The following is a 23,038-nucleotide window of genomic DNA, read 5'->3' as shown; positions in this document are numbered from 1 at the left end:
TCAGTCAACAAATTCCACCTATGAATACAGAGCTTCCAATTAGTTTTTTACTCCTTCTCCTTTAATATTAACAGTCAGCCAAAGATCACTGGTCTTTTGAGAAAGTCTTCTCACAAGTAATACAGAGCCCAGAACAAAAGAAATCAGAGGAAACAGAGACAATGCAAGTCACAGAAGAAAAGTTAAAAAAACCCAACACTGTAACTAATATTTTCAAAGAAGATTTTGCATCCATTAAAGGAGAATAGGATGCCATAAAAAAACAAAAAAAGACTAAGAGCTTTTGAAATTTAAAGTTTAATCTGAATTTTTAAAAATCAGGAAAGTTGGAAGATAAAATTGAAGTAGGCTGAATAGTGAAACAAAAGACAATAAAGTAGATAAAAGCAATACAATTAAAGCCTCAATCAGCGAGGCCCAATTTCTAACGTGATTTTCAGAAACAGAATAGGGAAAAAGAAAGGATGAAGTTCTCAAATATCACAAGAAAAATTTCCAGAACTGAAGAATTTGAGTTTCTATAATGAAAAAGACTAGCTTAATGTAATAAAAAGACTTCATGACAGTAGATCATTATAAAATTTCAGAACACTAGGGATAAAGAAAAATCCTAAAAGCTTCTTGGCCTGGAGTAGGGATGGGAGAGTGGAAACATAGTAAGTACCAAGTTCTGAATAGCATTGGACTTTATGCCTCATTGAAGCAAGAAGATAATGGGAAATCACTCAAAAATTTTGAGAAGTGATTTTTAATCTAGAATTTTATGCCCCGTCAAAAAAAAATATTTACCCTCTTCAAGTATTAGAGTAAAATAAACCCATTTTGAGATAAGCAGGGTCTCAAAATATTTACCTGCCTTACATACTTGCTCAGGAAGTTATTGAAGGATATGCTTCCCCAGAATGAAGGATGAAATCAAGAAAGGGGAAGATAGAGAACTCAGGAAACAGAAGCTCCAATGCAGGAGAGAAGTGAAAAGAATTCCTGTGGTGATGGGGAAGGAAAACCCTAGGAAGACAGACGTGCAGCAGACCCAGAAAGCACCTAGTTCAAATTGGAGCAGAAGGAAGGAGAGCACTAGTAGGTATATCTTTAGAAAAAAAATAATTGATGGGAATCAACAATTCTGTCAGGTTTGTAGGGGAAGAATTGGTGATAGATACATAGAATACTGAGGGAAAGAAAAAATTAGGCAATTAGTAACTTCAGAAAAATAGGAAATTAAGAAAGGAAATCTAATCGTCATATACTCTGATTCAGTTACAAACAATATGGATTTAACCAAAAATTGTGGCAAAATTATGTTGAAAGTCATGATGAGGGGAATTTAAGTACATGTGGAGGGTGGGTGGGGTTGGGAACTGTAATGAAGCTACAGTATCATCTTCCATGCTAGAAAGTCTGAAAAAAAACCAGAAAATGACAATGTAAGCATTTTGTTCAGAAATATGAAGAAAAATAGCTAAAGAAAAAAAAAGATGAAAATGGTTGCCTTGGGGGAGCAGGGAGCAGAGTGGGGGGAGTGAGCAGTCTGCTGTCTTTCATTGTAAGCTGTGGACTGTTTGACCTTTACAGCTATGTAGGTGTATTATTTTTTATGAAAAGCATAGACCACACTTAGGAAAAGGCAAATAAATTTTAGCAGAAGTGGAGGGAAACCAGGAATCACAGATTTAGAGCATGTTACTAAGTAGAGAGTGAGGGCATGATCACACTGCACAGAGAAGTTTTCTATTCATATCATTTCATCCCCTGGGGACGACAGGCAAAGAGGATATTATCCCTCTTACAATTGTGGAAACTGAGTTTGAGTCTATAAGACCTTTTTTATTCCTAATCTGCCACATCACTATGCCTCATAGGGATCTGTTTGGATTTTTTAGATTTTTTTAATTTGGGTTTTTACCAAGAGAAGACAGCAGACACTGGAAAACATTTTTCTTTGACATCGTGGGAAAAAAATACATGAAAACAAACGTGTGTGTGTGTGTGTTTGTGTGTAGTGAGTATGTGTGTACTGGCATACAAGTATCTATAATACAAGACCTGGCATTATGAGATCACGAGAAGAAGGCAAAGTACAGTTTGGTATTCACAGGAAGGAGATGTGTGTTAGATGGTTTTCCTTGCAGGGTAGTATATGAGATAGCCTAGGCCCTGGGTAGAGTAGAATTTCTACAGTCGTCTCTCTCCCTGACCTCTAGAATGAGAGTGACATAAAGTGGCCAGCTGCACAGGATTAAAGGAACCCAAAGAATCAATAGACAAAAAACCCTAATAAAGTGACCTACAATTATCAAACAATAATATGACATAAGAAAGCCCTTTGCAAAGTAAAAAGCATATCATTATGTTAAATTACCATGACTGTAGTCACTTAATGAAAGATTTATTGGCGTGTTACCAAAAGATTTTATTGGTTTTGATCAAAATACAAAAGTAAGAATCTTTTCACAGTAAAACTTTAAATTCTTTGTCAGCTTTCAACAAAAACTTGTTGAATTGAACTAAGACAATATTTTGAGGAAGAATGCAAAAGTTATAGCATTAAACAGTATGCTTCATTTCTGAAGTTTCTTCCAGAAAGACTGGGAAACCCCCACTGTAAGCCATTTATTTATAGCTGGACCAAAAAAATTAAAAAGGACATTTGTGTGGCTCTGTCTTCTTTGGACCCTGGGGAGCAGAATCTGACTCAAAAGCCTTTTTCATTTTTAAAAGTTCTCCTTCTTCATGACATGGTATTTGTAGGAATTGAAAACATTGCTACTTAGGTTATGTTATCATGTATTTGTTAACATCGTTGTACTGAGGATGTGCATTGCAGCCTACAGAGCACTGAAATAAAGTTAAAACAAAATTTAGATGCTAGTTCTGGCACTTTATTAGATAATCTTGATCTGAACTTCACAAGGCTAGTCATCTTTAAGTGAAGATGACAACAACATTATAGGAGTTGGTTCAAGCTCAGATGCATGTTACATTAATGGCAAAGCTCTTTACATTGTTACGGCATTACTTTATACTCTTGGACCACTTTTTTTTTTCTTCTGAGATAAAGAGAAAGGTAGTGAAAAGAGTATGGATTTTGGAGTCTCTGGCGCTTGGTTTTCTACTCTGTAAAATGGAATCATACCCCCTCAGAATTATTGTGAAAATTAGATATTATCATGTTTGTGTTTTGTTTTGTTCTTTTGAGGAAGATTTGCCCTGAGCTAACTACTGCCAGTCCTCCTCTTTTTTGCTGAGGAAGCCTGGCCCTGAGCTAGCATCCATGCTCATCTTCCTCTACTTTATACGTGGGATGCCTACCACAGCATGGCGTGCCAAGCGGTGCCATGTCTGTACCCAGGATCCAAACCAGCGAACCCTGGGCCACCGAAGCGGAATGTGTGAACTTAACCACTGTGCCATCGGGCTGGCCCCTGATACTATCATGTTTTAAAGTATATAGAATTGTGCCTGGTGGCACCATAGAAGCTCTGTCAAAGATAGCTGCTATTATTTGTTTGTTATGTACAGGTCAGAATCTCCCAGTGACTTCCAGGGCCTGCTGCAAATCAGCATATACCTTCAGAGGAAAGGCCCACAGTGAAGGTGGAGCGACTTAGTGGGCTTCCTTCTCTCAGGGATCATAAACCTCTCAAGTCCTGCCTTGATGGTTTGCTCCATCAAGATACTGATGTATTGTGTATTTTGTCCTGCTTTTGTAGTATGTTCTTCAGGAGGATTCGACCTATACAAATCTCAGACATTAAGTTACATATATTTAGATGTACTTCATCAGGGAACAAGTCGTTGGAGCCTATAGTAAGAGCTTTGATAGGTTAAAGGTAGAAAGGAAATTTGGGACTGAAGTGATAAAGAGGTATCACTTTAATTGAGGTTTGTCAACGAGTTGTATTAGGAAAAAAAATTGTGGCAAAGGGTGTTTTAAGCTTCAAAGGCCTGATGAAGAGGGGCCATTCATATACTTAAGGAATAAAGAGACCATGTAATATATAGTGATTAAAAGTATGTGCTTGAGAGGCAGGCAGACCTGGGTATGAATCCTAGTCCTGCTGCTTACTAGCTGTGAAACCTGGGAAAGGTACATAATGAATCCCTCTTAGTCTCTGTAGTCTTAACTGATAGCACTATTTTACCCAAGTATTGTAAGGATTAAACGAGCTGATACACGTGAAGCTCTTACCACAGTGCTTGGCACTCAGCAGTCAGTACGTTAGCTGGTGCTGCTATCTTCCTTGTGAATAGGGCAGCATGGATGAACCAGAGCTTTCAAGTTGAGGTGTAATGGAGAGTAAGGTCAGAAATATAAATCGAGGCTACCTGGCCTGGAATAAAGGGCTGAGGGATTTGATTCTAATTAAGAATTGGAGATGGACTTAAGATTTTTGACTAGGTGAATGACGTAAATATAGAATCCTAAAGTGATTGAGCTAGAAGATCCCTTAGAGGTCATAATCTAGACTCTTCCTTTCACATATGGAGAAAAGGAGACCCAGAGTGGTAACACAGTTAATTAGTTGCAGAACTGGGACTAGAATCCAGGCCTTAGACCACCCGTAGACTCAATCCTGCCGCCAAAATAAGTCCAAAGGATTGTTCAGCATTTGGTAAGTGCTTAGAAAATGAGAATTTCCAGCAGGTTTGCAAACAAATATTCAGATTTTGGTTTGTATTAAAATAAATAAAAATAGTCTTTCCATTGGTACTTTTTATTAAATAAATTGATTTGAACAATCTTAATTAGTTAGAAAGTTCCCTTGATCACTGGCAGTCACCTCAGAAATGTTTGTTAGGGGAAATAGAAATACATGAACTGGATAGTTCTAGAATACCTCCACTGGTATTTATAGTGTTTCTCCTTTAGTGAGGATGGAGGGTGAAGTTTTTGCTTAAGTAAAATTGAAGATCATTGCTTATCCAGTACTTTTAAAGTTGCTGTTTCCTAAGAATTTTAACTAGAAGAACATAAAAATAATTTAATTTCAGGAGGACTCTTAGTACCTATGTAGTAAGACATTATTACATAGATGCTAATAGTAGACTTTGGTTGATATTATACCTATGTGCTGATAAGTTTTAAGCTTTTAGATTAATAGAAAAAGGTCCAAGTAATTATAGCTTTATACATTAATGATGAAATAACATAAATATTTAAATATTTGTTTCTTAATAATTGTTTCTTAAAATTAGTTCTTTCATAGAAAAGTTAAAATCTTAAACATGATTTCTCTTATACATTGGGGCTCAAGGAAACATCATTTTTGCCTGAAAACTATATAAAATATAAAATTAAGTGTTGAGACCCAGAACATATACCTGTAGTCGGTGAATATGTATATGAATGCAGACTTGTTACAGAATTCTAAATACAGTTCAGCAGTTCACTGATGGAGATATTTGTGACCAGTGTCATTCAAACATGGATTCTCATTTAATGTTTGTTAACTGTTATAAGAGTAGGGAGCTCTATAGAGTTGTAAAGTCATATTTTAATGTATCTAGCCATTTTACACCTGCTAGGTATTTTTGTTATTCATTAGGCACACTTAGATCTCTGGCTGAAGACTTGTTATTTTCAGAAGAAACTAACTTTTTAAAGTAAAACTGAGTGTTTGTTAAACATTATGAAACATTCATAAATATTTTCTTAGAAGGCATAATTTGATAGTTGTTTTTTTTTTTGAGGAAGATTAGCCCTGAGCTAACATCTGCTGCCAATCCTTCCTCTTCTGAGGAAGACTGGCCCTGAGCTAACGTCCGTGGCTATCTTCCTCCGCTTTTTTATATGTGGGACGCTTGCCACAGCATGGCTTGCCAAGCGATGCCATGTCCGCACCCGGGATCTGAACCGACGAACCCTGGGCTGCCGAACTGGAACGTGCACATTTAACCACTGCGCCACTAGGCCGGCCCCAGAAGTCATAATTTGATTTGGTTATATGAAAATATAGCTTGAGGGATGTGGATCTTGTTTATGTGTGTGTGAGGTGTATTATCAGTGAGTGATTTTGAGAAGATTTTATTCTTAGCATATAATGCTCTTTATAAAATCTTTAAGCAAGTAGGGGCCAGCCTGATGGTGTAGTGGTTAAATTCGCATGCTCCACTTCTGCAGACTCGAGTTGACAGGTTTGGATCCCGGGTGTGGACCTACACACAGCTCATCAAGCCACGCTGTGGCAGCATCCCACGTACAAAATAGAAGAAGATTGGCACAGATGTTAGCTCAGGGACAATCTTCTTCAAGCAAAAAGAGGAGGATTGGCAACAGATGTTAGCTCAGGGACAATCTCCCTCACCAAAAGAAAAAAATCTTTAAGCAAATAATATAAGGCAAACAATGCAGTCTGTATTAAGCTATACTAAGAGAGCATTTGATGTGCAGTTTTGCTCAGTAATATAAATAATACAATTAAAATAAATATTTGGAAGTCATCACAGTTATCAGAAATATTTGTTTGGAATATGACTTTGTATATAATAATTTTGTGTCTTCAAGCTTAGCTGACTCATAAATTACCTCCCCCACACCTTTTTACTCAAAACGACACTTTTTGTGTTCACTTTTGTCAGGTAACAATTCTTGAGTATTTCCTCCTCTTGGGCCATGAAGGATTACCGTGAAGGAGAATCAACAATAGCAGAGCGGGGAAAGGTTGACAGTGCAGTTAGCATTTATGCCTTATCTATACATGATTTGAAACAGTTTTGCCAAGCATTGAATAATTTTCCTGTGGGAAACTTGAGCCCTAAAAGGAAATGAGCGCAGCTAAAAGGCTGCATATCACATGGGACTTAGATTTATTTTTAGAATGGCACTATAATGCCATATTTGGATTGAAACAATGTGATAGCAGTACTTTATTTTATTAAAAGCTATCTTTTCTGAAGAAGTCATCTAATTTTCTATTATATTGTATGCTACAGATTCAACATAGTAAGTATGTAACAATTCAGCTGATATAGTACTAAAGTATATATTAAAAGTTACAGGCGCTTATTTGGCAAACATTTCTGGAGCCTGATTTCTGAGTCTGCTTTTTGTAATAAAGATTCTTTGGCAGTTCATTGATTATAGTACATAGTTGTCAGTTTGGGGTAATTTTCTTTATTGAAAGGGAAAAAGAGTAAGTAAAGATTAGTACCTTGGGGATTGGTGTAGTTATTTGACTGTCTTGAAATGGAAGAGCTCTTTACTAAATGAGGCAATGATAATAGAGAAACCCAAATGGATTATTGCCTCTGAGAAATTTTTTTTTTTTTTAAAAAGATAATCAGCAAAGATACTTCATACTGAGTTCTGCAGTGTTTTAGTTAGCATGGTTCATAGGTTAAAAGAAAACACTTATTGCACCATTTATATTTCATGTCAGTTTTTCTGTGCTTGATTTATCTTCATACTTTCATTTGGTTATGATAAATTATGATGTTGGTAATATACAATGGATTTCTGAATTGCATACTATCTAAAATTACAGATTCCCCACAGGGCACTAAGTCCCAACCATAGGAAAATCTGCCAAATACACATTTTGTCCCTTGGCCTCTCTCCCAAGGTTGGAAATATGCCAACATCATAAATCTCAAGTATGATGGAAAAGAACTGCCACTCATGTACAGGCCTTATGCTACCTGCTCTCCATGTAGTATCTCACGTACTTCTCATAAACTCTGCGAGGCAGGGACCGTTGCATAAATTTTAGATAGGGATATTGAGGCTCAGACTAGTTAAGTGACTTGTCCAAGGTCACACAATTAAAGTGGAGGAGGCAGAATTCAGAGAAAGAACTGTCTGACCCTAGAGTTAATGTTCTGGCCATTAATTTTGTGTAACCTAGGTGGAACACCTAAATTCCATCTTCTTCGTTCTTCAAAAGTCCAACCCCCGTCTTCACATAGTTGTGGCCAGATTCTGAAATGCCTTCAGTTATCTCCATGTTTGTGAAAATCTAGTTCCAGTTTGCTCTTGTGTTTGATGTATTGTAGCATGTGTTTGATGTGTTTGGAATGGAAATTTTAACACGTTAATTACTGAATACCTACACAATATTTCATTTATTTAAATATGTTAAAGATCACTTTCTTGTCTTTGGTCCAGCTTTTTTTATTTTTTAGAGGAAGCCTGGCCCTGAGCTAACATCCATGCCCATCTTCCTCTACTTTATATGTGGGATGCCTACCACAACATGGCGTGCCAAGCGGTGCCATGTCCACACCCGGGATAGGAACCGGCAAAGCCCCGGCTGCTGAGAAGTGGAACATGCGCACTTAACCGCTGTGCCACTGGGCCGGCCCCTGTTTTTATTTTTAATTTTTACAATTTTTTTTTGGAGGAAGATTAGCCCTGAACTAACATCCACTGACAATCCTCCTCTTTTTGCTGAGGAAGACTGGCCCTGAGCTAACATCTGTGCCCATCTTCCTCTACTTTATATGTAGGACGCCTGCCACAGCATGACTTGACAAGTGGTGTGTGGGTCCGCACCAGGATCCGAACCGGCGAACCCCAGGCTGTCAAATCGGAACGTATGAATTTAACTGCTGCGCCACGGGGCTGGTCCCTTGGTCCAGCTTTTGAAGTCTTCTTTTAAGTGTTATTCAGTGACAGTTTTACTGGAATTATGATTTTTGCCTCCAATAGCAAATTATCAGGATAAATATACAAAGCAGTATCTGCCCCCACAGATCTAGTTTCCACTAAAATCCCTGCTATCTCATTGCTGTGGAAGAACAGCACTGCAGGTTGTAAGGAAACTGATGTGAGGAGCAGTGTGTTAGCCACGTAGGGACAAGTCAGAATATGTTTGCCTGGGCATACGTTTTATGTCCTTGAAATCTGAGTTTAAGATAATGTTTTTGCGTTGTCACTGTTAAGTGAGCCCATCGATCAGATATTTACTTATAGAATTCTCGTTGATTGAATTATGAAATGCGCTTGAGGGGCTTTTTTTCATATAAATACATTTTACCTCGTATTACTAATGTAATTGAGAATTATTAGAATTCTTATTATAATTATATTAGAATATATTAGAATATTTATAATTCAACAAAATAGGAAAATGTAAATAAGAAAGAGATTTGGAAAATAGAGGTAGAACAGGAAGATAATATACAGATACACAGGCCATGAGATCCCGTGTTGTTTAAGATTGGGCTGCAATTTTAGTTCTGAGCTTCCTGGATGCCAAAACAAAAATGGACATTTAATCATTGTCCAGAGGGGAAAAATACCCATATTTCTTTAGGAGAAACAAGATATGTGATAGGGACACTAAGTAATGTGGTAGGAGTTGTCTTCACCACCATGAAATACAAGGTTTCTATAGCAATTTTGGGGTTTTTTTTTAATGTTCTCAAAACATGTCACCAGCACAATTTTGTGAAGATGGTTCTTTGAAGATTTTGTGATCTGAAAGTAGGTTCTTTGATTAGGCCACCCCTAATCAAAGAGTAAAACCCAGAATATTTGAAAGATTACTGATTTTTTTAAATCTGAAATAGTGGATAAAAACATGTATAACCTACCATAAATATTGGAGGCCACCTGGCATTTAAGGAAAATGCCTTTTCTTTGAATAACTTATAGAAAGACCACATGTTGAGATTTTTTTCACTTTGTTTTTATGTTTAAGAGCTTCATATATTTCTCTGTGTACATGTTATTAGGGCCTCAGTTATTTCTGCTTTTTCATAAATGCTGAACACCCTTCATCTAAGAAAGCTTATTCATATGAGTAGAAAGAAAAGGCACATTTTCAAAGTCTGTGTCATGTCAATTTTAGTTAGAAGAGTCGAGAAGACAAAAGCATTTTTTTTATATAGTAGGAATTAGAAATGCCACTCACTATTGATAAGAGGGTTTTTTTACTTTTAAAGTATATTTATTTGGGTTAAGAATGTGGGCTAGAAAGCCAATTGAGTTCCAGTCTCAGCTCCTCACTTTCTAGGCAAGTGATTTAACTTCTTTCCTCATTTGTCAAATGGGGGAAATAATAGAACCCTCTGCAAAGGGTTGTTAAGATAGAGCTGTGTGATCTATCTATATGTAAGGTGTTTAGAACAGTGACTACGGATCTACCTTATCTCTTGTTAGTGTTGCTTAATTATTTTTGTCTGTAAAAGTGCATTTGTAAATGGGAAATAAATGGCTCTGAACATTATGTGTGTCATATATCCCCTGAGAATTCATTTATTCAAAAGATATTTATTGAGTGCCTATCCTTTGTGAGGCACTCTTCTAGGAGCTGGAGATGCACATGAACAAAAGAGAAATTTCTGCCCTCCTGAAGCATCATGTTCTAGTGAATCTGTTAAAATCCCCAAACACTCTTCTTAGAAAAATACACACAAAACTTTGCATACAGTGTCGGAAAATTAATGGTAGCTATAAGTCTGTGTATTAAATCTCAGGCTGAGAATACCATCCATACCTCCTTTTTATTTTGTCAGAGTTCCTGTGAGACATTCCTTAAGATGGGTACAGTATTTGATTTTAAAGACAAAGCTGTTGTTTGAGACAAAGTAATTGTCCCCATTTTTTTAATCACTTTTTTTGGCTCTATCAAATAGAAATGCTGTTAGCTTTAACATGACCAATTGAAATAAAATTTCCAGAGTTTGCAGATTTTTGTAGGACCATCGTGGTCTTGCCCAAACACAAGAACATCTGTTTCCATAGGCTTAACAGTCTTATTCTTAATCTTTTCACTTAAGCAGTTCTACAGCTTCCAAAACATAAAATTAAATTACAAATGACAGGAGTTAGATGTAATTAAGAGAGAACGATTTTACCTCAGGGAGGTTTGCAGTCCTCATTTATTTGCTTTTAAGCATAGCACCCTTAATTTTCCTTCTTTTGAGTTTTTATCCCAGGGGATTTTAAAAATGAAGTCATTAAAATCACTTCTGACAAGCTGGCTTTTTAAGAGCAAAATATAACCAAAAGATTATTATATTTCTGTAAAACATATTGTAAAGATAGAATATGATATAATGGATTTCACTGGGTTTTGGTGGTGTTTCTGTTTTATTCTGTTTTCTTAAATATTGAATGATGGCTTTTGACAAAGCATTTATAAACATTCTAGACAATTAAGAAGATCTAACTTTTTCTTTAGGGAACAAGCTACTTTGGAAATAATAATCTTCTCTGTGCTGGTTATTTCTCATGGCAGCCTTCCATTGCATTTTCTTTGTTTGGGTACTTTCTTTTTCTTCCTGCCATTCTTAGCTTTCTATTTTTCAACTTGAGTTTACAAAGGGTGTGTATTCAAAGGGTTTCCGCCAGTTCCCAGTACCGTGTTAATCCTGAGAAGTTACCCAGTGGGCCAATTCTCACAGTAGCGAATAAAAATAGTCGTCCAGAAGAATTACAGAATGTGGTACCACTGTGATTTGAACTAATGGACGACTTTCCAAACCACGATGGGGAGATGAAAACAGCACAAATAATGATCATTTTCTTGGATTTTTGTCTCCCCGGATTACTTTAGAACAGACTTAAAATTTAAGAAAGTAACAAAGCCGCACCATTGGTTTCTCATATACAGTAAAAGAGTATAAGAATTGGGGCTAAGAAAAAGATCATCTAGAAACCTGTCATGTGAACAGAGCCTTTCCTTTTGATTCCTATTGAGCTTACACCCACATGTTCATTTTACTGGTTTGATTCCACAAATTCAGTCCAGCATTTTATCGAGTGCCTAATAAGTGCAACTCATTACTGGTCTGTGAACTTGGGTGGCCTCATAAACCTGAATTTCCATATCATATAGTAAGGAGGTAATGCCGTTTTTTTCTTTTAACAAATTTTATTTTTAAGAACAGTTTTAGAATTACAGAAATATTGTGGAAATAGTACAGGGTATTCCCATATACCCTTGCACTGTTTCCCCTATTATTAACATCTTATATTGGTATGTACATTTGTTACAATTAATGAGCCAATATTGATACACTGTTATTAACCAAAGTCCATACTTTATTTAGATTTTCTTAGTTTTTACCTAATGTCTTTTTTCTGTTCCAGGTCCCATCCAGGATACTACATTACATTTAGTCCTCATGTCTCCTTAGACTCCTCTTGACTGTAACAATGTCTTAGACTTTCCTTGTTTTGATGGTTTTGACAGTTTTAAGGAATACTGGTCAGGTATTTTATAGAATATCCCTCAAGTGGAATTTGTCTGATTTTTTTTTCATAAAGTTATGAGTTTTGGAGAAGAACTCATAGGTAAAGTACCATTTTCATCACCTCATATCAAGGGTATGTACTATCAGCTTGACTTATCACTGTTGATGTTGACCATCTGGCTGAGGTCATGTTTGTCAGGTTTCTCCACTAAGTTGCTCTTTTTTCCCCCCTTTCCATACTGTACTCTTCCAAGGGAAGTCACCATGCATAGCCCATCCAGGGGTAGGCTCCATCCATGGGAGCATAGGTTATTTGGAATTCTTCTGCATGGAAGATTTGTCTCTTTTCCTCTGTTTATTTATTCAGTCATTTATATAAGTATAGACTCATGGATATTTATTTTATACTTTAGATTATAATCCACTACTGCTTAATTTATTTTGTTGCTCCAATTGTTCCAGCTTTGGCCGTTGGGAACTCTTTCTTTTGGATCCTATGTCCCTTATACATGCTCCCATTGTTGTGGGTTTGTTGAAGCACTTCCTTACTTTCTGGCACTTCTAGATGTTCCAGGCTCATTATGTATACTTCTTGCCCCAGTCCTAGCATCAACCGTTTCTCTAAGAGCCCTGGTTCCTTTTATTGGTAAATGGTATTGGAAACCAAGATCCTGGCATTAGGTGTGCTCATTGCTATGCGTGTTATTGCTTCTAGACCCTCTCAACTGACAGAGCAAGGAAATATATGTATGATAGTGCCTTTTTTTATCAGTCAACATGTGGGTTCAGCAAACAATGCATTGGAATTAGAATGGGATGGAGTCAAACTTAAATGCAGTTCTTTGCAACTTTAGGTACAATTCTTAGTTATATATAGACTAGAAAGAGGGCAGGACAAGTACGTAAATGACTATTCCAAAGCAGCAGAATAATTGCTCTCAGGGTGCTACCGATGTGGTGTGCAGATTGACACAACTGTTCTGGAGGACAAATTGGCAGTATAAGTTAAAATCCAAAACACAAGGCTTATGCTGGATATTTAGGGGAATGAAGTAGTAACCATCTCTCTCCATTAAGAATCACAACTCTGCTTTACAGACTTGTTTATAGCAAAATAAGTAGAACAGCCTGAATATTCCAAAGTCAGAGATTTGGCATAGTAAATTATGGTAGAGCCATGTGATGGGTTACTACTGTACATTAAAAATGCTAGGTTAGGATAAGTGTCAAATAACATGAGGAGATGCTTACATTTTGCAGTTAATAAAAATTAGTTTTCAAAACAGTGTTCAACTCATGTTATGAAAATAGTTATGTAAAAAGTTAGGCATATGCCCACCAAACATTAGCTGCAGTTATTCCTGACTTATGAAATTAGCTTTTTTTCTTACTTTCCCCCAGTATTATTATTAGAAGGAAGCAAAAAAGTTTTGTTAAAATAAGAAAACAAAATTTTTGTCATTGTACTGAGAAAAAAAAAAGTTAGATTTTTTCCTTTTAAAATGCAATAAGGTATGTCATTAATTGTGGGCTATTTTTGAGGAACAGTGAATAGTTCCATTTGGCAGGAGTATGGGAAGGGGAAATAAAGAAGATTTGGATTTTAATGTGAGGTATTAGTTCTCAGTATTTGTTCAGTGAATAAATTTTAAAATTTCTGATATTTTAGAGTACAGTTTTTAATGAAATTACTTCCAGCAATGTATGTATGTATGCCATTATATGAATATATCATAATTTATCCTTTTTTCTGTTGATAGAAGTTTGGGGTTTCTAGTTTTTGACTATTACAGAAAAAAGTTATTATGAACATTCTTTACATGTTTTTTTCCTATTGAATGTATATCTTCATTTCTCCTGTGTAATACTTAGGAGTGGAATTGCTGAATCTGAGTAGATGTGTATTTAACTTTACAAGAACTGCCATATAGTTCACCAAAGTGGTTGGATCATTTTATACCTCTGTTAGCAACAGTCGAGAGTTCCAGTTGTTTCATATCCTCACCAGCATTTGATACTGTCTTTTATTTTAGCCAGTCTAATATGTTTCAGTGTGTATGTTTGTAATTTCCGGGCTGTATATACTGTTTGTATTGCTGCTTGAAATATAGGGGACAATATACCACTACAATTACAGAGTCATTTAAACCTTGACGACATGGCAGATACAGAAGTATACAGACTTTTGTAAAATGTAGTAAACATTTTTAACATTCATTATTAGATGAAAATAAGCATGTGTTTAAAAGGATATACATTTCAAGTTTTTGCAGTTTATTTGTGACAGAATTTCTGCAAGTAAAACATGTATGAAATCAGTCAACAGTAACATGTCACTGTACAGTCGTATACTGTAATGTTTCGGTCAACAACAGACCGCATATATAAAAGTGATCCAATAAAATTAGTACCATATAACCTGGGTGGGTGGTGTGTAATAGATGTACAGTAGTACACAAACCACCTAGTTTTGTGTAAGTACACTCTGTGATGTTCGCACATTATGAGATCAGCTAATGACACGTTTCTCAGAACGAATCCTTGAAGTTAAGTGGCGCATGAGTGTATTTAACATCATTACAAAAATCTTTTGTCATGTTGCGCGTCTCAAATTACTGTGTTGTTGTATATTTAGCACAAGGCTTGGCAAACTGCGCCTGGGGGCCAAATCCAGCGTGTTTCTTGTTTTTGTAAATAAAGTTTTATTGGAATACAGAAATCCTTGTTTGTTTACATATCATCTATGGCTACTTTCACTCTACAAAGGGAGAATTGAGTAATTGTGACACAAACTGGCCTGCAAAGCCAAAAATATTTGCTATCTGGCTCTTAACAGGAAAAGTTCACAAGATGTTAATACTGCATCGTCATATGGCATTTTAGTTTTCTTTTGGAGATTCAAGCTGTTTTTCTTGGGATAAATGAAGCAGCCAAAACATAAAACCAGTTGATCAAACAAACCCACTTCTTCCATAACTTTAATAATTTTCAGAATATATCAACTGACAGTAGCTTTGCCATTCCTTGTTCTTTTAAGGTTTACATCTCTGCATGATTGCTGCTGCATGATTGTAAAAGCTTGCTCTCTGTTAAGCCATTTTACTGACTACAGTCTGGTTGAGAGGATGTATTTCGTTGACTTAGTCATTTTGGCCTTGAATAGTGTTATACAATGTTCATTGTGCCAGCAAGTTCCCTATTTCAGCTACATTTATATTTAACTCCTTAGAAATGAAAAGACTATGTATTGTTGTATAAACCTTAATTTTATAAGCACTTGGATTTGGATGTTTTGTGAAAGCTCTTTGCTGTGTACTCTTAGGAAGGAATCATCCATAATGTTACTGTGATTTATTTTCAGAGTCTTTTCACATTTACTGATGTCCTTATTCTGAGAGGAACTTAATTAAATTCATCATTGTTAGAATTTCTGGATCATTTTGTAGAGCTTGGCCTCTGGCAAGTGAAATGGATTTATTCCGAAGTTCTTCAGCATATTTCCTAAGACCAAATATTTTTAAGTGGTTCGCATGGAACTCCTCGACTTATTATCATTCTTGAAGGCTTCAAAGATTCAGCATGTGAGTTTTCAAATTCACTTTCTCTCAAGGGTGTGTTACCCCTTAATTCTCTTCACATGATCAGTGGGTGAGAGCAGATTGATGAGAACTGACCACTTACAGAATATTTTCAGTTTTTTATTATTTTTTCATCCTATGTACTTTTGAATTTCCAAATCAGATATCTCTAATAACTGTGTATCCTTTTTCAAGTTATCTTCTTCATCAGTCTGATATGACTGATGTAACTGGCATAAAATATTTTGAATCTTTCCGTATTCCTCTGAGTTCTTAATATAGTTTTCTAATCTTCAAGCTTATCTTGTCACAATCTGTCATTCTTAGCATGTTTCAGAACTTCCATTGTTGTTTCGTAGAATTCGTAGAGTAAACTCATCTGACATTTAAAAAATCAGAGTTCTCTTTAGAAGTAGATGTATGCTTCAAGTGGAGATATAATTCAAGAATAAAATTAACAGTTGTTTTAGAATAATTCCTTATAGTCGCATTCCAAATATAGGTTAATAGTATGTCTAGTCATCATTTCTAGAAAGTTTTGTCAGTGTGAAATTTATCTTAATCATTGTTTTAGTGCTTTAAGTCCCCCTTCTCATTTTTTTTTTTAAAGTTCCAAAACCTTTCAGAAAATGCTTAATGCTACTTTGGGTCATCTTCCTTCCATACTTTGAAATTATAATTCTGATCTTCCAAATCCCCATTTGACTGAATTACTGTCTTCAGAGCCTGCCAGGTAATAGCCCTCCTTATTATTACACAAGAAATCATTCTCCTTGGCAGCCGTTATGGCTGGCTATCCCACTGTGGTTTTAATTGGCCTTGCCTTGGTAACTACCTTTTCATTTCTTCATTTGCATTTTCTTTTGTGAAGCTCAAATTTTTGTTCATTTTATCAGATTGTCTTTTTCTTTCAATTCTGTATAAATTCTGGATACAGCTATTGCAGATATATATATACTGCTTGCCTGTTTCTCTTTTCAAAATTTTTTATTTAATGTAATTTAATTCATCAAAAGTTTCCATTACTTGTGCTTCATGTGTTTTGTTTTGTTTTTATTTTTTTAATTAATTTTTTTATTGTAGTAACATTAGATTATAACATTATATAACTTTCAGGTGTACATCATAATATATTTTGAATTCTGTGTAGATTACATCATATTCACCACCCAAAGACTAATTATAATCCATCACCACACATATGCCTAATGATCCCTTTCGCCCTCCTCCCTCCCCCCTTCCCCTCTGGTAACCACCAGTGCAATCTCTGTTGCTATATGTCTGTTTGTTGTAGTTTTTGTCTTCTACTCATGAGTGAGAATCATATGGTATTTGACTTTCTCCCTCTGACTTATTTCACTTAGCATAATAGCCTCCAGGTCCGTCCATGTTGTCACAAATGGCTGGATTTCATCATTTCTTATGGCCGAGTTGTATTCCATTGTGTATATACACCACATCTTCTTTATCCTTTTGTCCCTTGATGGGCAGCTAGGTTGCTTCCAAGTCTTGGGAATAATGCTGTGATAAACATAGGGGTACGTGTATCTTTATGCATTTGTGTTTTCAAGTTCTTTGGCTAAACACCCAGCAGTGGAATAGCTGGATCATATGGTAGCTCTATTCTTAATTTTCTGACGAAACTTCGTACTGTTTTCCATAATGGCTGCACCAGTTTGCACTCCCACCAGCAGTGTACAAGGGTTCCCTTCTCTCCACATCCTCTCCAACACTTGCTGTTTCCTGTCTTGTTAATTATAGCCATTCTGATGAGAGTGAGTGATATCTCATTGTAGTTTTGATTTGCATTTCCCTGATAGTTAATGATGTTGAACATCTTTTCATATGCCTGTTGGCCATCTGTATATCTTCTTTGGAGAAATCTCTGTTCAGATCTTTTGCCCGTTTTTTAATTGGGTTGTTAGTTTTTTTGTTGTTGAGATGTATGAGTTCTTTGTATTTTGTATATTAACCCCTTATCTGATGTATGGTTTTGCTTGCCTATTTTTCTTTTTTTTTTTTAAAGATTTTATTTTTTCCTTTTTTCTCCCCAAAGCCCCCAGTACCTAGTTGTATATTTTTAGTTGTGGGTCCTTCTAGTTGTGGCATGTGGGATGCCGCCTCAACGTTGCCTGATGAGTGGTGCCATGTTTGCGCCCAGGATCTGAACTGGGGAAACCCTGGGCTGCCGAAGCGGAGCACCGGAACTTAACCACTCAGCCGCAGGGCTAGCCCCGCTTGCCTATTTCTTAATCGCGTATTTTTTTTTTTTATTATTAATGTTATGATAGATTACAACCTGGTGAGATTTCAGTTGTACATTTTTGTTAGTCATGTTGTGGGTACACCACTTCCCCCTTTGTACCCTCCCCCCACCTCCCCTTTTCCCTGGTAACCACCCATCAGATCTCCTTATCAATATACTAACTTCCACCTATGAGTGGAGTCATATAGAGTTCGTCTTTCTCTGACTGGCTTATTTCGCTTAACATAATACCCTCGAGGTCCATCCACGTTGCTGTGAATGGGCCAATTTTGTCTTTTTTATGGCTGAGTAGTATTCCATTGTGTATATATACCACATCTTCTTTATCCAATCATCAGTTTCTGGGCATGTAGGTTGGTTCCACGTCTTGGCTATTGTAAATAATGCTGCGATGAACATAGGGGTGCAAGGGACTCTTGGGATTTCTGATTTCAGGTTCTTAGGATAGATACCCAGTAATGGGATGGCTGGGTCATAGGGTATTTCTATTTTTAACTTTTTGAGAAATCTCCATACTGTTTTCCATAGTGGCTGTACCAGTTTGCATTCCCACCAACAGTGTATGAGGGTTCCTTTTTCTCCACAACCTCTCCAACATTTGTCGCTCTTGGTTTTGGATGTTTTTGCCAATCTAACGGGGTGTAAGGTGGTATCTTAGTGTAGTTTTGATTTGCATTTCCCTGATGATTAGTGATGATGAACATCTTTTCATGTGTCTATTGGCCATATTCATATCTTCTTTTGAGAAATGTCTGTTCATGTCCTCTGCCCATTTTTTGATCGGGTTGTTTGTTTTTTTGTTGTTAAGCAGTGTGAGTTCTTTGTATATTATGGAGATTAACCCTTTGTCGGATAAGTGGCTTGTAAATATTTTTTCCCAATTAGTCAGCTGTTTTTTTGTTTCGATCCTGTTTTCCCTTGCCTTGAAGAAGCTCTTTAGTCTGATGAAGTCCCATTTGTTTATTCTTTCTATTGTTTCCCTCAACTGAGGAGTTATAGTGTCCGAAAAGATTCTTTTGAAACTGATGTCAAAGAGTGTACTGCCTATATTCTCTCCCAGAAGACTTATTGTTTCAGACCTAATCTTTAGGTCTTTGATCCATTTTGAGTTTATTTTGGTGTGTGGTGAAAAAGAATGGTCAATTTTCAATCTTTTGCATGTGGCTGTCCAGTTTTCCCAGCACCATTTGTTGAAGAGACTTTCTTTTCTCCATTGTAGGCCCTCTGCTCCTTTGTCGAAGATTAGCTGTCCATAGATGTGTGGTTTTATCTCTGGGCTTTCAATTCTGTTCCATTGGTCTGTGGACCTGTTTTTGTACCAGTACCATGCTGTTTTGATCACTGTAGCTTTGTAGTATGTTTTGAAATCGGGGATTGTGATTCTGCCGGCTTTGTTTTTCTTGCTCAGGATTGCTTTAGCAATTCGCGGTCTTTTGTTGCCCCATATGAATTTTAGGATTCTTTGTTCAATTTCTGTGAAGAATGTTCTTGGGATTCTGATTGGGATAGCATTGAATCTGTAGATTGCTTTAGGTAGTATGGACATTTTAACTATGTTTATTCTTCCAATCCATGTGCATGGAATGTCTTTCCATCTCTTTATGTCATCGTCAATTTCTTTCAAGAAAGTCTTGTAGTTTTCATTGTATAGATCCTTCACTTCCTTGGTTAAGTTTATCCCAAGGTTTTTTATTCTTTTCGTTGCGATTGTGAATGGGATTGAGTTCTTTTAATGGCATATTTTATAAGCAAAAAATTTTAATGAAGTCTATTTTATCTTTTTTTTCTCTTGGTGATGCTAGGGGTGAGAGAAGTTTTTAGCATGCTGCAGTTTCAAAATTGAACCTGAGACTGTTTATGACCATTATTGGTTGTTTCAACTATTCATAAAATAGAGATTTATTAACAATGAAGATTTCTTAATACCTTAGCAAATAATGTACGCCTGTGGTTCTCTCTGTGTGTTGCTATTTCACATTCTGTATGTTCATTAAAATTAAAACCGAGTTCAGAATTCACATATCCTAGGATGAAAACAATCTTTAACTCACTGTAATACAGCATATGTTCCTGACATAGACCACTTTCCTTGTCATTTCTCTTGATAATTGCAGAATGGTTTGATTTATTTTGCATTTTGAATTAAAAAACTCAAAATCTTTATTCTGTTTCTTATGACAATTATTTTTTCTTCCCTGCACTTTATAGACAAGAAGTTATTAATGAGTCAATCTAATGATTGGCCCCTAGAATCATTCTTGTTCTTTTTCAGATATTCAGTTGGAATCTCTTTTAAATTATTCAATTAATAAGATTCTTTCCTGATTTAGTTTTCTGCCTCATCATGTGGGTCTTGAATTAAACATTAGCATTAGAGATCCTGGTTTGGGTAGGGCTGTTGACCTCATGAGCATTGCCATCACTCAGTCCTAAAGATGTGAGGTATATTTATTAAGCACTGGCTGTGTGCCATGCATTATGCTAGGCTATGTGGAAGTTACAAAACTAAATCACAGTGTCTGCCCCTACATGAAGAGTTTTATAAGGAATATAAGATGTACAAAAATAAAAATAATATATATTCTAGGTAGCATATGTGTACGGTGTTCTGTGTATCGGTGTGTGTGTGTGAACGTGTGCATGTGTGTGTTCAGAGGGCAGCCCCAGCTCTCAGCAGTGCTGACGACTTTGCTTCCTTTCACTGTTAGGAAGTGTTTTCTGTATACGTGTCAGACACTGCTAGAAGCTCTTTATATATTTATGTATACATTTAGTGTCACCCTCACTACAACTTTATAAGATAGATGATGTTAGCCAGAGAAGATAAGAAACTGACCAAAAGTTGTTTAGCTAGGAACTAGAGACTGAGCCAGCTTTTAAATGCAGATATGTCTGACTTTAAGCTATGTCCCTGGTTTTAAGGCCTTTAAGGAAATATGGATTTGCATCATTTTTATCATTTATCTATATACACCTGAAGTAGTTCTGTGAACAGTTAATCTAAAGGGCTTGGATCATCCTGGGTCTCTTTCTCATTTGTTTGAATTATAAGTCTGAATTAGTTCAAAATTTAAAATATGAATAAATAAAATGACCTTTATTCAGGTGCAATTTATATACAATAAAATTCACCAAATTAAGTGAATGATTCAATATGTTTTAACTAGCACCACAGATGTGATGGGTAATGTTTTCCATCACTTCCAAAAGTCCTCTCACGTCTCTTAAGAGTCAGTCTTCTTTTTGTGTTGTTGTTGTTGAAGATTAGCCCTGAGCTAACATGCGCTGCCAATCCTCCTCTTTTTGCTGAAGAAGCTTGGCCCTGAGCTAACATCCGTGCCCATCTTCCTCTGCTTTATATGTGGGACGCCTGCCATGGCATGGCTTGACAAGCGGTGCATATGTCCACACCTGGGATCCGCACCGGCAAACCCTGGGCTGCAGAACAGAACTTGTGAACTTGTGAACCGCTGCACCACCAGGCCGCCCCCCACAGCATGGCTTGAAAAGCAGTGCCTATGTCTTTGCCCTGGATGCAAACCAGTGAACCCTGGGCTGCTGAAGCAGAGCACACAAACTTAACCACTATGCTTAACCACTATGCCACCAGGCTGGGCCCTAGAATCAGTCTTCTTTTAACCCTGTCCTCTTCAAAGCATTGAGCTGCTTTCTTTAACTTGCAGCTTTGCCTGTTCTCAAATTTCATATGCATGGAATTATAGAAAATGTCTTTTGTGCCTGGCTTCTTTTACTTAGTATAGTTCTTTTGAGATCGATCGGTGTTGCATGTGTCAGTAGTTTTTTCCTTTTCTTTTTTTTTTTTTTTTTGCCGAGTAGCTCACTATGTGGACATACCACAATTTATTTATCCATTTATCCATTTGAGCACATTTCTCTTGTTTCCAGTTTGGGGTATTATGTATAAAGCTGTGAACATTTGAGTTCTGGTCTTTGCATGTATTCATATTTTTGTTTCTCTTGGATAAATACCTAGGAGTAGAATTGCTGTATGTGTATGTTTAACTTTTTAAGAAACTTCAGAACTGTTTCCAAAGTATTTGTACCATTCTGAATTCCACCAGTGATGTATGGGAGTTCCAGTTATTTCACACCCTCTGCCAACACTTGGTATCTTGGGCCTTTTTAATTTTAGCATTTAGTGGGTGTGTAGTGGAATCTCATCGTGGTTTGAATTTATATTTCTCTGATGAGTAATGATGTTGAAATTTTTTCATGTGTTTATTTGCCACCTATATATCTTCTTTTGTGAAGTATCTATTCAGTCTTTTACCACCATCCCCCCCTTTTTTAAATACGTTGTTTGTCTCCTTATTTGTTTTAAGTCACATATTCTGGATACAACTCTATTATCAGATAGATTTTATAGGTATTTCATCCCGGTCATAGCTTACGTTTTCATGTTTTTAACAGTGGCTTTTGAACAATAAATTTTTTAAAATTTTGCTGGCCTAGTTTATCCTTTTTTCTCTCTGATTCATGACTCATAGGACCCCTCTAGATAGCTCTGCGGCTCTCTTTCTGTGCAGCTTTTCCTCTCCAGTGCCCTGACCTGCAATTCTAGCTCCCTTGCCCTCCTCCACTTCTCTCTCCACCTCAGGGAGACGTTCCCCTTTCCCAGCTCTGTTTCAGTCCCCTCGCCACGTGCTGCAGCCTGGAAGTGGCCACCACGCAATAACTGCTGTAGTCTTGGGTCTCACCTTGGGTTTTGTCCTTTTGGCAGGGATCACCATGATTCTGAGCTGCCTTAACTAGTTAATAATGTGTTAAAAATTAGTAGTAATATATGCCAGTAAAGCTCTTGGAAAGCAGTTTGGCCTTAGCTCTGAAGGTTTAAATACTGGTTAAGAAAGAGTGTATGCTTTAAAGTTAGTTCAGCTCCCTACACTGTGAGATATTTATGGCCCTGGGAACTTGATTACCTGAAAGGCTAGAGAAATTACTGGACAGGAGAAGAATATCCCTTTCATTTTTCATTTTGAAAGAGGAGTGTCAGGCTCTTGGATGGTGTGCTGAATATGATGTAGTCTCA

At 36.5% G+C, this 23,038-nt stretch overlaps 1 protein-coding gene and 1 pseudogene across 8 annotated transcripts in view; one reads left to right on the top strand and one right to left on the bottom strand.

Moving 5' to 3' along the window:
* The window catches only part of RABGAP1 (RAB GTPase activating protein 1), a 160,619-nt gene that overhangs the window by 97,158 nt on the left and 40,423 nt on the right, over positions 1-23,038 (top strand). The gene's annotated exons all lie outside the window — the stretch shown is intronic.
* On the bottom strand, positions 1,376-22,739 carry LOC123289502 (COP9 signalosome complex subunit 2 pseudogene; annotated as a pseudogene).

Source organism: Equus asinus, chromosome 10 (genome assembly GCF_041296235.1).
Source record: "Equus asinus isolate D_3611 breed Donkey chromosome 10, EquAss-T2T_v2, whole genome shotgun sequence".
NCBI lineage: Eukaryota > Metazoa > Chordata > Mammalia > Perissodactyla > Equidae > Equus > Equus asinus.
This window is presented reverse-complemented; position numbering and strand designations above follow the sequence as displayed.